Raw genomic sequence first — 15,664 nt, forward strand, 5'->3', positions numbered from 1 at the left:
CAGTGGCACAGAATGCTCCCATCTTCAGGTCTGGCTATGCGCCTGCATCTCGTATGCACACTGTCTTACATGTGCGACCAGAATCATTATCTTTACCTGTAGAGCTGCTGTCCCCCCACTTCAATCTTGTCAAACATTACAGGCTAAGACCCCCAGCTGCCGTCCGTCTTGCCACCTGAAATCTGCAGTTATTTTGCCTCCATGATATCTTCCATGTACCCATCCTCTACTGCTGTCTTGGTACAGAAGGCATCACACTGGCCCAAAATGGCCTAGTATCTGAGTAGCTCCCAGTTAGTCACGCAGTTTTCTCAATGCATTCCCTTTCCTATCATCCTTCGCCCTGCTGCAAGTTTCCATGCCAAACGGCATCACTGGTCCTGTGGCCACACGTTAGGCAGAGAATAAGATCAAGCTTCACGTAACATCACGTGACTTTCAAGGCTCTTACTCCCCCCATCTTTTCTCTAGGATCCCCCTCCACTCTTCTCGCTGCTGAAACTCTTACTGGCTCTGCCCTGCACCCTGGACTTCTCACTCTGTGTTCACTGATTTACATGTTCTCATATCTGTGCCTCCAAATCTTCCTACTGCTACTTCTCAACAGAGCCACTCTTCCTTAGAAAACCATCACTCATGCCGGGCGCGGTGGCTCACGCCTGTAATCCCAGCACTTTGGAAGGCCGAGGGGGGCAGATCACGAGGTCAGAAGATCGAGACCATCCTGGCTAACACGGTGAAACCCCGTCTCTACTAAAAATACAAAAAATTAGCCTGGCGTGGTGGCAGGCGTCTGTAGTCCCAGCTACTCGGGAGGCTGAGGCAGGAGAATGGCGTGAACCCGGGAGGCGGAGCTTGCAGTGAGCTGAGATCCCGCCACTACACTCCAGCCCAGCGACAGAGCAAGACTCCATCTCAAAAAAAAAAAAAAAAAAACCCATCACTAAACGCCCTTCCGCCTGGGGATGGGTAAGACAACCCTTATGCGGGTTCAACACCTGCACATGAGCATCACTGCCCTCACACCATGGCATTGCTACTATTCTCATAGCGTCTGTCTCCTCCACCCCTCCCCGGGACTGTGCTCAGCCCCGGCATGCTGTGGACCATCAGTGCATACTTGCTGCCCAGCTGCTTTGGGAGCTTTGCCAGATTTTCCTGGGTAGACCTTCCACAATATTCCTCTGGAGCATTGTTTGGTTCCTTCCGGAGGAAACCAAGGCCGAGACATCAAGGGCTCCCACTTTGGCATTCAAGAGATTTCTGGAGCTCATGGGTCCCTTTGGCAAAGCCTACAGCTTTAGAAAGCTTGCTTGGTTTTCTAAAAGGGCTTGGTGTCCTGAACCCAGCCTACCAGGACTGGCAGGCTGTTTCCCTGCCTGCATTCCATTGCACATTAAACTGGGTTCTGAAACTGACAAATACCAGGAAGCGCTATTGAACCGAAGGGAAGGCTATTTAACTCCGTTCCAAAGCTATATATAATATTTATGAGGAGGACAACTTTAGCCCTACACAGAAAATCTCAGCTCAGAAAATTACCTATAATTATTGACCATAGCCCTAAAAATTTATGGATTGGTGCTTTTTAATGTTATGTGAATAATTTTAACTAATAGCATATTTAATGTTTGTTCTTGTGCTTGAACAGAAGCTAACCATATGAAGTTTGCTAGTTACACTAAAAATTTGCCTTCCCTTTTATGGGTTTTGTGCACTTTGCAATAAGAAAATCAGAACATTATTTTTCTCTTATCAACATATGTCATTGCAGGCATGACACCTCTTCGTTAGATATATTGATTTTAGATTTAACCACCCCTCCCCTATCTTTTTTTATTACACTTTTCTCAAGACTATGCAAAATTGTGTTTTTTCATTAGCATTATGTTCTTTTTGGCATTTGAGAAGTATTTTATATAATGACTGCATCAAATGTCACAATATTTGGAACTGAGCCCTTTCATTATATCATTCAATATGGAAAGCTTATGAAAAGATCTGCAGGAACTCATTTAAAAATAAATATCCTGAAGATATTTTTCCTATCACCTGTGAACCAAAATAACTGTCAGCATTGTGTCTTGTCCTTAGCTCCACTCCCTCTCTAATTTATTTTGATGATCTCTCCATCGGTCATCTTGCAGGTATTGCACATAGCCACTTTCAGACGAGTCTTGTTTTAAGCCTTTGTTTTCACTGTGTGGATTAAACATCACCATGGGATCTGGGCTAATCCATGAGATCCTGGAAGGAGGGGGTGCATATCGTGACTGGGGTGCGTGGTGGCATGATTCAGAGTGTCCTGAATGTTCAAGGGTGCTGCCGGAAAAGGACGAAAAAATCCACAATTGCCTCATGAATTGCCATTGCATTTTTTTTTCTCTTTTCAACATTGTACTCAGGCAAGAAGATTACTGTATGCACCATTCCAGACCAATAGAGTCACTCAAGACAGAGAAAATGACAGTGTTTTTCCCACTGGCACCCCTCCATCTGTTGCCTTTTTCTAGTTCTGAAGATTGTGGCAACTTTGAAGAGTGACAAATTATCATTAGCAGCATCCCCAGCATTAGCTCCAGATCATTACCTCAGATATTTATTAATCAGATATTTATCAAGATGCTACTGAAATATAAAAATAGAAAACATGACTTCTGCCTTCTATGTGGGCTCAATCTCTTTGGAGAGAGAAGACACGGGCCCCTTTGCCAACATAATAGCATAATAAAAATGTGTTAATTATAGTTAAAATCATTATCTCCATGTAGTGTTGACTTGTGTTTTCTTACATGCATGAGGCTGAGCATCTTTGCATAGGTAGCCATTTCCACTTTTTAAACTGAAAGAGCATTTTTCAGCTTATTTTTCTATAGCACCATTGGCCTATTTTCCCCTCTATTTTTTGATACTCTTTATATATTTAAGGGATATAACCACTATTGTGAGATAAGTTACAAATACTTTCCCTAGTTATTATTTTTAATTTTTAAATCATTTTTATGACAGTGTGATTATTTAAACTATATTCAGTCTTACTTGAAAACTATCAGTTTGGTTATACTTAAGGTTAGGATGCAACCTAGATGATCCTGACAAGATGAGACAAGTTGTTTTTAAAAACTTAAAATTTGTTATCAACACTGGAGAGCCCTTGAAGACTGAAAAGGGAGGTGACCTGGTGGACATAGGGATTGGGTGCAGGGTAGATTGAAGGAGAACTGGGCAGGGAGGCAGGTGGGAGCTATTTTTCTTGCTCTTGGAGGGCAGAGGAAGCTGCATGCCCAGTGTGCTCTTCTGAGACAGTGGAGGCTGGTCCGAAAACATAGCTCTCACGTACTTGACAGGGACCAGTTGGGAAGATCAGTCATTGCTGACTGGGGACACCCTTGTCATGGAATGCTGAGGGCAGAGGAGGCTACTGACTTAGGCAGAGTTTGGCTGGGCCAAGACCCCTGCTCCACTCCTGTCCTAGAGTTGGGCACAGTGTCCATCTGCAACTTTCCTGCCCTTGCTCTTGGTAATTAGCGGAGCCTGAAATTCAGTCAGCCAAGGCATGTGTGTAGGTTGCAGTCTAGAATCTTGACTCTCCTTTCTCCCTCCCTCCCTTTTCCCCACAGCTCTCCCAGGCTTGACAGCTCTTTTAGGAATGCAAGCTCAAAGGCCACCACCGCCTTTGGAATAGCCACTGACTGTTCTTGGAAAGGCAGAGGACTCGAGCATCTTTAGCAGACCTCTAACCAACCAGCAACAGCCATGTCTCTATTCAAAACCCAAAAGAGCTGATTATCTTGCAATCTTCCCATTATAAATTTACTCACCCTTCTCCCTCTTAAAGAAAAGTAACTGAGTGTCTTCTGGAAAGGACTTATTCTCTGTCCCTTCCCTCATCACCATGGGGCAGCATGTAGGAAACTAGAACAATACGGTCACTGGTTTAGAGGTGAATTCCCTTTGGGAGTCAAGCTCTCTTTCAACAGAGTGGGAAAGACATGTAAATTTAATGTCTAGGAGAAACCCTCTGTGTGTCTTCATCTCGCTCTCTATGTGCATACATATCCACACATACCATACCTGTGTATACATATATGTATGTGCATGTGTGTGTTATTCCTTCTTTTTTTCTTTTTATGGTTTTAGGAGTTTGAGGATTTCTCTTTCTCCAAGAATAAGCTGTTGGTAAATATTCTATCCCTTCTCTGTGACGTCAGTTTATCGCTGCATTAGCTAAGCACATACATTCCCCGTGCTCTCATCACACATGGCCAGTTGCCAGTTTAAATGAAGGGTTTTAGTATAATTTTTGAAGACAGTCATGCTCCACTTAACCACAGAGATATGTTTGAGAAGTGTGTTGTTAGGAGATTTTGTCCATATGCAAACATCACAGAGTGCACTTTCATAAACCTAGACGGTTGAGCCTACTACACACCTAGGTTATATGGTAAAACCTATGGCTCCTAGGCTACAAACCTGCACAGCATGTGACTGTACCGAATACTGTAGGCAATTGGAACACAACAGCATTTGTGTATCTGAACACAGCTAAACCTGAAACAGATATAGTAAAAAATAGGGTATTATAATCTTATGTGACCTCCCTTGTATATGCAGCTTGTTGTTGACCGAAACATCATTATACAGTGCATGACTATATCTGTTCAATCTTTTGGCTGAAATCTCAGAAGGCCCACCCCAAAAGGGATTCCTCTGTTCAAATCCACTGACTAACCAGGTTAGACTAATGAGGCTGTCTTGTGTTACTGAATGAAAATGCTTTACCTATAAACTATCATTTCAGAAAGAAAATGATGAAATTCAGATATTTTCTTTTTTTTCAGTTTAAATAAGATATGAAGGGAAGGAGCTAGCTAGGCATTTTCTGAATGTGAAGTCGTTCTGGGATTTTGAAGTCATCCTTGATCAAATTTTAACATAGAGAGAGAGAGGAGCTGAAAGTTCACATCTGAAAGGGATGACTACTTCATAATACATTTTGGTTTTCTGATGAGAATTTATCTGCTGGAAATAGACACAGTTGAAGCAAAGTAAAAGCCTATTGTGACTTAGGAGGAGGGCCATTTTGGTTCTGTTCAGGCTTTGTTTCCCTGGTTGCATGTAAGATGAGAATCATTACTAATCTAAAAGGAGAAAAAGTGAATACTACTACTAGAAATTGAAAAAAAAATCACTCCTATCATGCCTATCAAACAGTGTGACACCAGTGCTCAGAAGGGAGGTGAGTCAAATTCATTAAGTGCTCTCTGGCTTAAAAACCTATTATGTAAATTAAAGAGCGTAATATCCATTCCAATCAAAACAGCAGAGGCTTAAAAATAGCTCATAAAACAAATATTTATCCAAAAATGCAAGAAAGTTTTTACCCATAAACTGATACTAATATTATTAGCTATTCTTAAACAGTGAAGGGACTTTATTTGATCCCAAATCAGATTTGTAAGTCATAATGTCCAGGTTTCTTAGACTTGACTTTGTGGTACATGTTTCATGCATAGATTTCAACTGAGCTCCTTGAACTTGCCTTTCAGTGCATGGCTCTAGTAACCCGCAATACCTCTGTTCTGCTCCTGACCCTGCAGGAACCTTCCCTCTGCTGGTCTTGGGAAACCTTGGCCTGCGCACGTGCAGCCCGGCCCTCAGCCATGGACTAAGGCTCATCACACAGATTCAGGGGTCATCTCTATGCAGTTCTCTCCTGTTGGGCTCCTGCTCTGTGGATTCCAGCCTCTTGAGATGCTCCAATGCTGATCTCTGCCTCTGCAGCTCAGCAGACGTCTTACTTAGTGTGGACTCCGCCCCTTGTGCCATGTTAAGATGTGGTTCCAGGCAGAGAATGGGAACAAGAGGCACAACTTGGAATTTCTCCCTCTCGGGGACTGCGGTTCCCTCTAATTGTTGACCCAGGCTGCATCATTCAGTCTTGTTTTATACTTGTTCTGGTGGGGACACAAGTGCAGTTCCAGGTTAAAATAGTATATTTACCCACATATTAGCTCTTTTCACACTATTGCCTGATGTCTAGGCATTATCAGATGTATTATAGGGTGTCCTGGAGTTTTTTATGATGTACTCTAAATTATATTTTTATATTGATCATGACTAGAAAATCGTATAAGGGTATTCTAGATCATGCTAATGGATGGCTAGTTTATAACGTAGCACTATTATATTAAGGTATACACTGCATGTATATCTGTGTTTCCACTTGTGTTGACATTGGTAGAACTTGCCTTACACTTGCTAAATGAACAAATCTCAGGGATGGACTCATGTAGATGATCCAGCTGGGTCAAGTAAAGTCCAAATGGCCTTATAGTTTGCCATATGGAGGTTTTATAATGGACTGATTGGAGAAAAGTTGAGGGAGAATTGAGTTTCTATGTGCTACAATGATGCTAGAGTCTGAATGTCTGTGTTCCCCCAAAGTTCTACTGTTGAAGCCCTATCTCCCAAGGTGATGGTATGAGAAGGTGGGGCTTTGGGCGATGTGATTAGGTTATGAAGATAGAGTCCTCATTAACGGGATTAGTGAATTCACCCCTTCTAGTTGGTGAGGACACAGCAAGAAGTGTGCCGTCTATGAACCAGAATGCTGGCCCTTGCCAAACATTAAATCTGCTGGCATGCTGATCTTGGGCTTCTCAGCCTTCAGAAAAGTTTGTGGGAAATAAGTTTATGTTGTTTATAAACCACCCATTCTAGGCAAGGATACAAGGTAATATAAATATGTCAAACTGAAAAGAACCTGCACCCTGATAGTTTGTACACTGGGAAGTCATGATTTATATTCAGAAAGCAGTATTATCAATCCCATTAAATACATGTAGATAATTTGAGTTTTATTTTCTCAACTTTAGTGTTGTTTTCATTTAATTTGTAAATTTGGTTTTGGTTTAGAGTCATATCAGAACCATTAATAGAAGCATAAGCAATTTATTTATACCTTATGTTTTATGTGCGCATGTTTAAGGAACATTATAACAAAAATAATTAAAGTAACACTTAGGGGTCCATATAAGTTTGTTTTTGTTATTGTTTGGTTTTGACTTTTGTAGAGATGAATACATGACCCAGATTTGAGCAGTGCTACATGGTATCATGATATGGAGTTCATTTTTGTTTTCTACCCTAGTCTGCAATCAAGGTGTCTGTCATTTTTGTTTGTGCCAAAATCTACATGAGATGAATATGGAAAGGGCATTGCACTGAAGTTAACCCTGGATTTCAGACCAGATGTACTGCCATGGAATTGATCTCTCAGACTTGTGTCTCCCTGACCATGCAAGAGGAACACCACCATTCCCTTCCCATCCCATTTTCTCCAATTAAATACATTCTTCCAGAAACATTTGTCAACTGTAAAACTCTGTGTAAGTACTTGAGGCACCTTCTTAGCAGTGCATTGTGATAACAGCAATAAATTATTTCTTAGAAGGCTTTCAGTGATGTTTCAATCCATATGGAGTATTTAACCTTTTTAAATATGATTTAACCTGCACCCCGATAGTACTTAATTACCTGTATATCTATACACTTCAAACAATACTTTATTCATATTTTCTTATAGATGAAAACATCATTATGTATTTTTTGATCCAAAATAACAGATATTGGCTATTATTTTGTGTAAACAGAAAAAAGTTTACAAAAATCACAAAAAGAGATGCTGATGGGAAAAAGCAGTTTAAAACATAAAGAAGATTCAGAGATTAAAAAGAAAGAGATTCAGAGAGGATTAATGCAGGTGCAGGAAAGATACAGAACATTACGAAGCAGATAAAAGTTAATATAGCAGATTTGTACAGACTAAAGCTGACATTATTTATTAGACAACTGTCTTCAACCAAATGCCGAGGACACATAAGTTCACAAGCACTACTGAAGTCATTGATAACTTTCTGTGTTCAAGCTCCTAAGAGCAACTGTGCTTTTCTGGTGATTTGGCATGAGGTCCTTGGCCAGCATTGATATATAACCCCCGTCATTCAGAAGTGAGTGGTAACAATCTTCCTCAGAAACATAAAGTACCCCAAGAGTCCAGATTTCTAATGCTAAATTCTTGGTTTATTCATTATTTTTATACCCACATATACAATAATTTGAAAACACTTTTAATTTTGTAACAACATTGATGAATTTTTACTAAAAACCCAAGATACAGTCAGCCCTCCATCTCCACAGGTTCCATGCCTATCCATGAATTCAAGCAATTGTAAATTGAAAACATTCCAAAATTACACCAATAAAAAGCAGCAATACAGCAATAAAAATAATACAAATGAAAAGACCAGTACAGTATAACACCTATTTACATTGTATTAGGTATTATAAGTAATCTAGAGATGATTTAAAGTTTACAAGAAGATGTGCATTGCTTATATGCAAATACTACACAGTTTTATATCAGAGACTTGAGCATCCACGAATTTTGGTATCCTCCAGTGTCCTGGAATCAATCCCCCATGGATACTGAGGGATGTCTGTACCCAGTTCTAACATCATACTGGATGTTTATAAGCATATATGGAGTGTTTCCATGTGTCAGGCAATGTGCTGCCTATTGGGAATCTATTGACAAATAAACTATGAGTTCTATCTTAAGAACACAGGGCACAATGGATGGGAGCAAATATCTAGGAAAATATTTAGAATATTGTATGTTAAATTTAATACTAGAAGAACCATTTAAACAGCACAATGAAAAAGAGAGATTAAATGTATTTGGGGCAAGTAGAGAAGGATTCACTGAAGGGAAAATTTCTGAGCTGGGTTTTGAAGTATGAATGGAAGTTTTCTGTGTGGATAAGCAGAAATCATTTTAGCAGAGAGAACAGCATATGCAAAAGCAAAGAGGCGTGAAGTCACATTGCACTTTCAAAACACTAGGGGCATTATAAAACTGAGTTTTTAAGAAAGGGACAGTGACACACAAGAGAATAAAGGCAGAAGCCAGATCCTGTTAAGGAGCCTAGGTTTTATTCTCGGGTCATGAGTCACGATAGCAAAGAAGTTGTGCTGGGGGTGGGCTGAGGGAGGACAGTGTGGAGTCCTGTTTTCAGGGAAAAGGAGCAAGAAGAGGAAGGTCTGCTAAGAGGACTGTAGCACCTACTAGGTGCATATTCGTACCTCAGCCAAGAAAAGGAAGAAAGGGAAGATCATAGCTAGAACAGGGAACAGATGCTTAGTGGGTGTTTGTTTTATTTAAAAATGGGAGAAACTTGGGCTTTGGGAAGGGAAGAAGAAGGGAGGAATTGGGAAACCTTTCAGTTATGGCAACAAGGCAGATGAGAGAATGCATTCCTGCCCCGGACACATGCATGGCTTCTGAGCAGATATCCAGGGAAGTGTGAGCATCAGTGCAGAGATGCAGCGGTGGGCCTGGGGCTGAGAAAGAGGGCAGCAGGCAGGGTCTGCCTGCAGAAGGAATGGTGGCTCCTATTAGCAGCACTCTGCCCCTTGACCTTGGAGGTAGCGCCAGAAAAGAAGTCTTGTCTCTGCTCGCGCCTCTTAGCGGAGGCTAAAATAAAAAGTAGGTCTGCACAAATGTGTGTAGGTGTGCTTCCCCTCTCTTATTCTCAACCTACTTAATAAATAAATTGAGCACTATTTTAAAAATAGGGAGATTTGAAACAATTAAGATTACAAGAAATAAAAATATATCCACTGAAATTTAGACCCACTGAAAAATATACCCAAGAAATTTCAATGTTCTTTAAAGACAGAGTTGAAGAAATTACGAGAATGCAGCTGAATGCTAAAAACACTCTGTTACCAAAATGCAAAGAGATTACCAATCAAAAGCAAGCAAAACAAAACAAAGCCGAATAGGTCTTAACCAACTGTATGGATATTTAAAAACATACATAAATAATTCGTGGATCCAAAACTCAACGGAAATTATGAAGTATGAAAAACTAAACAACAAAACACACAACAAACATAAAATCTTTTTAGATGCATCCAAATTTCCTTTGAAGGAAATAAATTGTCCTGAGTGTATATTTTCAAAAAGAAAAAAGATTAAAAATGAATGACGTCACCATTCAATTAAAGAAGTTAGAAAGAAATAAAACACCATAAATTTAAAAAAGATGAAAGTAGAAAATAATAAAGAAAAATCAGAAAATAATTTTTAAAACTCAAGAATAGTATTGGTAGATCCAAAAGCTAGTTCTATAAAAGAATTAATAAAGTAGACGTGCCTCTGGACAGAAAATAAATGGAAGGAACTATATAAACTCATTTTATATATATATAATTTATATGTAATGTATATACATTTCATATATATGTATGTATAAAACATGTACATTTATATAAATCTAAGTATAAAATTCTAAGTAAAATATTTACCAACTTTGGTTGGTAATTTAGTAATAGTGCCAATAATATGTTATGGTGCCAACAATATGAATAACACGACATGAACAAGCTGGCTGTATTCCAAGAATGCTGTATAACCATACAGGCCTTGAAAGGCCATCCTCACACTTCTGAAGGACCAGAAAATGCTGATGGGAAACCCAAAACTTTGAGGTCATCCCACAGCTGGCTACTTGACTCTGTCTCACTCGCTTCCAAAATTTCCCTGCTGAGAAAATGTAGGAAAAAGAAATAGATTTCATGATTTCCTTTGGGAATCATTTGACAAAGGGAGAACATATATTTTTGGACAACTTATTGGAGACTCTTGACAGGTCATCTGGCTAGAGGGGGAAGTGGGAAGTGAGGCTCTGAGTTCAAGAAGAGTTTTGTGGGGTTTATTTATTTATTTATTTTGACAGGTCTGGAGTGCAGAGGTGTGATCATAGCTCACTGTAGCCTCAAACTCCTGTGCTCAAGTGATCCTCCCACCTCAGCAACCCAAGTAGCTGAGACTACAGGCTCACACCACCATGCTCGTTAATGAAAAAAAAAAAAAAATTCTTTGTAGAGATTGAGTTTTGCTATGTTTCTAGGGCTGATCTTGAACTCCTGGACTCAAGTGATCCTCCTGCCTCAGCCTCCTGAGTAGCTGGAATTACAGGTGTGAGTCACTATGCCTAGCCTCAAGAACAGTATTTAATGCAGCTTCTTATATGGCATTTTTGGAGACCTATAAAATCCTACTATGAGTAGACTGCTGTGATGTAAGAAAAAAAAGCCAGTGTTGACATTGCTGGAATTTACAACAATCCTGTTTCCCATTTGGTTGGCAATGAGGACTACTGAAGTTATTGAGTTGGTAGAGAATCAGCATCAGACACAGGTTTCTTCTTTACACGAGTGTCTAAAAAAGTGCTGCATAGGCTCAAAAAAGTTCAACATTCACTCATGTTAAAACCACCACCACAACAAAACCTTAGCAGATAGCAATCCCCAGGGTACGTTCTCAACTTGATAAAGGATGTCTACCAAAAATCAGCAGTAAACAATGAGAAAAGGAAATAACAATTAAAAGAATATACATCAGAATAGAATAGGAAAAATAAAATTGTCTGTATTCACAGGTAATATGATTATCTACATAGAAAGTCCAAAAGAATTTTATACAAACAAGTAAGGTTTAGGAATCATTCTGGATTTAAGATTCATTTTTAAAGATAAACTACATACTTATATGCCCGCAACCACTAATTAAAATACAATGTCAAAAGAAAAAGTATAAAGTTATAGGAATAAGTTCTATAAAAGATATGAAGAAAAATAAAACTATTTAAAAAACAAAATTGTGAGGAAATAAATAGTGGGTAGGAGACAGGACTAACTTGCAACTCCCACTTGGATGGACAGAGCAGCATGTGGAGATCCGCATCATGAACTTTCATTCCAAGAACTACTGCAGAAACATATCAGGAAAGCCGAGAGAATCTACAGACCCTTTGAAGGAGGTGGATTGCTGCTGCAGGCTCCATGGGAGCACCAAGGAACTGTGAGTCTGCTTTGCTTTCTCAGCAGGAGGCCGGTAGCCTAGGACAAGTGCTGAGCCCTGGTCACCAGCTGCCTGGAAATAAACTCAGTCCTGTTGGGGGAAGCACAGTGGGAGTGAGACTGGCCTTTCAGACTGAGGGCTGCATGGGAGGTGGGTGAGGCCTGTGGCCGCCGGCTTTCTCCCACTTCCCTGGTGACCTCTGTGATGCAGCATAGACATGCATAACCCCCCTGGGAACATAACTTCATTGGCCTGGGAACCACAGCCCCATCTCCCACAACAACTGTAGCAAGCCTCACCTAAGGAGAGTCTGAGCTCAGACCGGCCTAACCCTGCCCCCACCTAATGGTTTTTCTCTATCCACTCTGGTAGCTGAAGTCCAAAGGACATAACCTCATGGGAACTCTAGGGCCCCACCCACTGCCTGATCCTGCCTATAAAACCACAGCTGATACACTCTTGAAAGTGCCACCTCCTGGCTGGAGGCCAATCAACACAAAACCAGCACACCTAACAAAAATACAGTCAAGGACCCTCACAGAGTCCTCTTCACTCCCCTGCTACCTCCATTGCAGTAGGTGCTGGTATCGATGACTGAGAGACCTGAAGATGGATCACATCACAGAACTCTTGGCAGACACTCCTCAGTACCATCCTGGAGCCCAGTGGCTCCACTGGGTGGCTAGGTTTAGAAAAGAAATAACAATCACTGCAGTTCAGCTCTCAGGAAGCCCCATTCCCAGGGGAAAGGGGAGAGCACTACATCAAGAGAGCACCCTGTGGGAAAAAAGAATCTGAACAGCAGCCTGTGAGTCCTAGACCTTCCCTCTGACACAGTCTACCCAAATGAGAAGGAACCAGAAAAACAATTCTGGTAAGAAGACAAAACAAGTTTCTTTAATACCACAAAATATCACACTAGCTCAGCAGCACTGAATCCAAACCAAGACAAAATTGTTGTATTGCCCAAAAACGAATTCAGAAGGTGGACTATTAAGCTAATAAAGGAGACACCAGAGAAAGGTGAAGTCCAACTTAAAGAAATGTTTTTAAAAAATGATACAGGATATGAATGAAAAAATCTCCAGTGAAATAGAAAGCACAAATAAAAAACAATCACAACTTCTGGAAATCAAGGACACATCTAGAGAAATACAAAATGCACTGGAAAGTCTCAGCAATAGAATCAAACAAGCAGAAGAAAGAAATTCAGAGCTTGAAGACAAGGTTTTTGGAACAAAGCCTCCAAGAAGATTGGGATTGTGTTCAACAGCCAAACCTAAGAAAAATTGCTGTTCCTGAGGAAGAAGAGAGCTCTAAAAGTTTAGAAAACATATTTGAGGGAATAATCGAGGAAAACTTCCCCGGCCTCATTAGAGATCTAGGCTTTCAAATACAAGAAGCTCAGAGAACACCTGGGAAATTCTTTGCAAAAAGACCATCACCTAGGCACAGAGTCATCAGGTTATCTAAAGCCAAGACAAAGGAAAGAATCTTAAGAGCTGTGAGGCAAAAGCATCAGGTAACATATAAAGGAAAACCTATCAGATTAACAGCATATTTTTCAACAGAAACCCTATAAGCTAGAAGAGATTGGAGTCCTATCTTTTAGCCTCCTTAAATAAAATGATTATCAGCCAAAAATTTTGTATACAATGAAACTAAACTTCGTAAATGAAGCTAAGATGTAATCTTTCTTAGGCAATCAAATGCTGAGAAAATTCACCACTACCAAGCCAGCACTACAAGAACTGCTAAAAGGAGTCTAAAATCTTGAAACAAATCCTAGAAATACACCAAAATAGAATGTTCTTAAAGCATAAATCTCACAGAAACTATATAACAATAACACAATGAAAAAAACCCAAGGTATTTAGGCACCAAATAGCATGATAAATAGAATGGTACCTCTTATCTCAATACTAACATTGAATGTAAATGGCCTAAATGTTTCACTTAAAAGATATACAGTATGGCAGAATGAATAAGAATTCACCAACCAAGCATTTGCTGTCTTCAAGACTCACCTGACACATAAGGACTCACATAAACTTAAGGAAAAGGGGTGGAAAAAGATATTCCATGCAAATGGGCACCAAAAGTGAGAAGAAGTAGCTATTCTTATATCAGACAAAACAAACTTTAAAGCAATAGCAGTTAAAAAAAACAAAGAGAGACATTATAGAATGATAAAAAGACTAGTCCAAAAGGAAAATATCACAATCCTAAATATATATGCACCTAACACTGGCACTCCTGAATTTATAAAACAGTTACTACTAGACCTAAGAAATGAGATAGATGGCAGCACAATAATAGTGGGGAATTTCAATACTCCACTGACAGCACTAGACAGGTGGTCAAGACAGAAAGTCAACAAAGAAACAAGGAACTTAAACTCTACTCTAGAACAAATGGACTTAACAGATATATACAGAACACTCTACCCAAAAACTACAGAATATACATTCTATTCATCAGCATATGGAACATTCTCCAAGATAGACCATATAATATGCCACAAAACAAGTCTCAATAAATTTAAGAAACTCAAAATTATAGCAAGTACTCTCTCAGACCACAGTGGAATAAAATTGGAAACCAGCTCCAAAAAGAACCCTCAAAACCATGCAAATACACAGGAATTAAATAACCTGCTCCTGAATGATCATTGGGTCAAAAACGAAATCAAGATTGAAATTTAAAAATTCTTTTAACTAAGTGATAATAGTGACACAACCTATAAAAACCCCTGGGATACAGCAAAGGAGGTGCTAAGAAGAAAGTTCATAGCATTAAATGCCTACATCAAAAAGTCTAAAAGAGAACAAAATAGACAATCAAAGGTCAGTCCTCAAGGAACTAGAGAAACAAGAACAAACCAAACCCAAACGAGCAGAAGAAAAGAAATAACAAAGATCAGAGCAGAGCTAAATGAAATTGAAACAAACAAACAAAAAATACAAAAGGTAAATGAAACAAACAGCTGGTTATTTGAAAAGATAAATTAAATTGATAGGCCTTTAGCAAGATTAACTAAGAAAAGAAGAGAGAAGGTCCAAATAAGCTCAATTAGAAATGAAATGGGAGATATTACAACTGATACAACAGAAATACAAAAGATCATTCAAGGCTGCTATGAGCACCTTTATGTGCATAAACTAGAAAATCTAGAAGAGATGGATAAATTCCTGGAAATATACAACCCTCCTTGATTAAAGTGGGAAGATATTGAAACTCTGAACAGACCAATAACAAGCAGTGAGATTGAAATGGTAATTTAAAAATTGCCAACAACAAAAAAAAGTCCAGGACCAGAAGGATTCACAGCTGAATTCTATCAGACATTCAAAGAAGCATTGGTACCAATCCTATTGACACTATTCCAAAAGATAGGGAAAGAGGGACTCCTCCCTAAATCACTCTATGAAGCCAGTATCACCCGAACACCAAAACTGGGAAAGGACATAACAAAAATAGAAAACTACAGACCAATATCTCTGATGAACATAGATGCAAAAATCCTCAACAAAATACTAGCTAACCAAATCCAATAGCATATCAAAAAGATAATCCTACATGATCAAGTGGGTCTCATGCCAGGGATGCAAGGATGGTTTAACATGCACAAGTTAATAAATGTAATATACCACATAAACAGAATTAAAAACAAAAAGCACATGATCATCTCAATAGATGCAGGAAAAGCATTTGACAAAATCCAGCATCGCT

The sequence above is a fragment of the Pongo pygmaeus genome, chromosome 7 (genome assembly GCF_028885625.2).
Source record: "Pongo pygmaeus isolate AG05252 chromosome 7, NHGRI_mPonPyg2-v2.0_pri, whole genome shotgun sequence".
In the NCBI taxonomy this organism is placed as follows: Eukaryota; Metazoa; Chordata; class Mammalia; order Primates; family Hominidae; genus Pongo; species Pongo pygmaeus.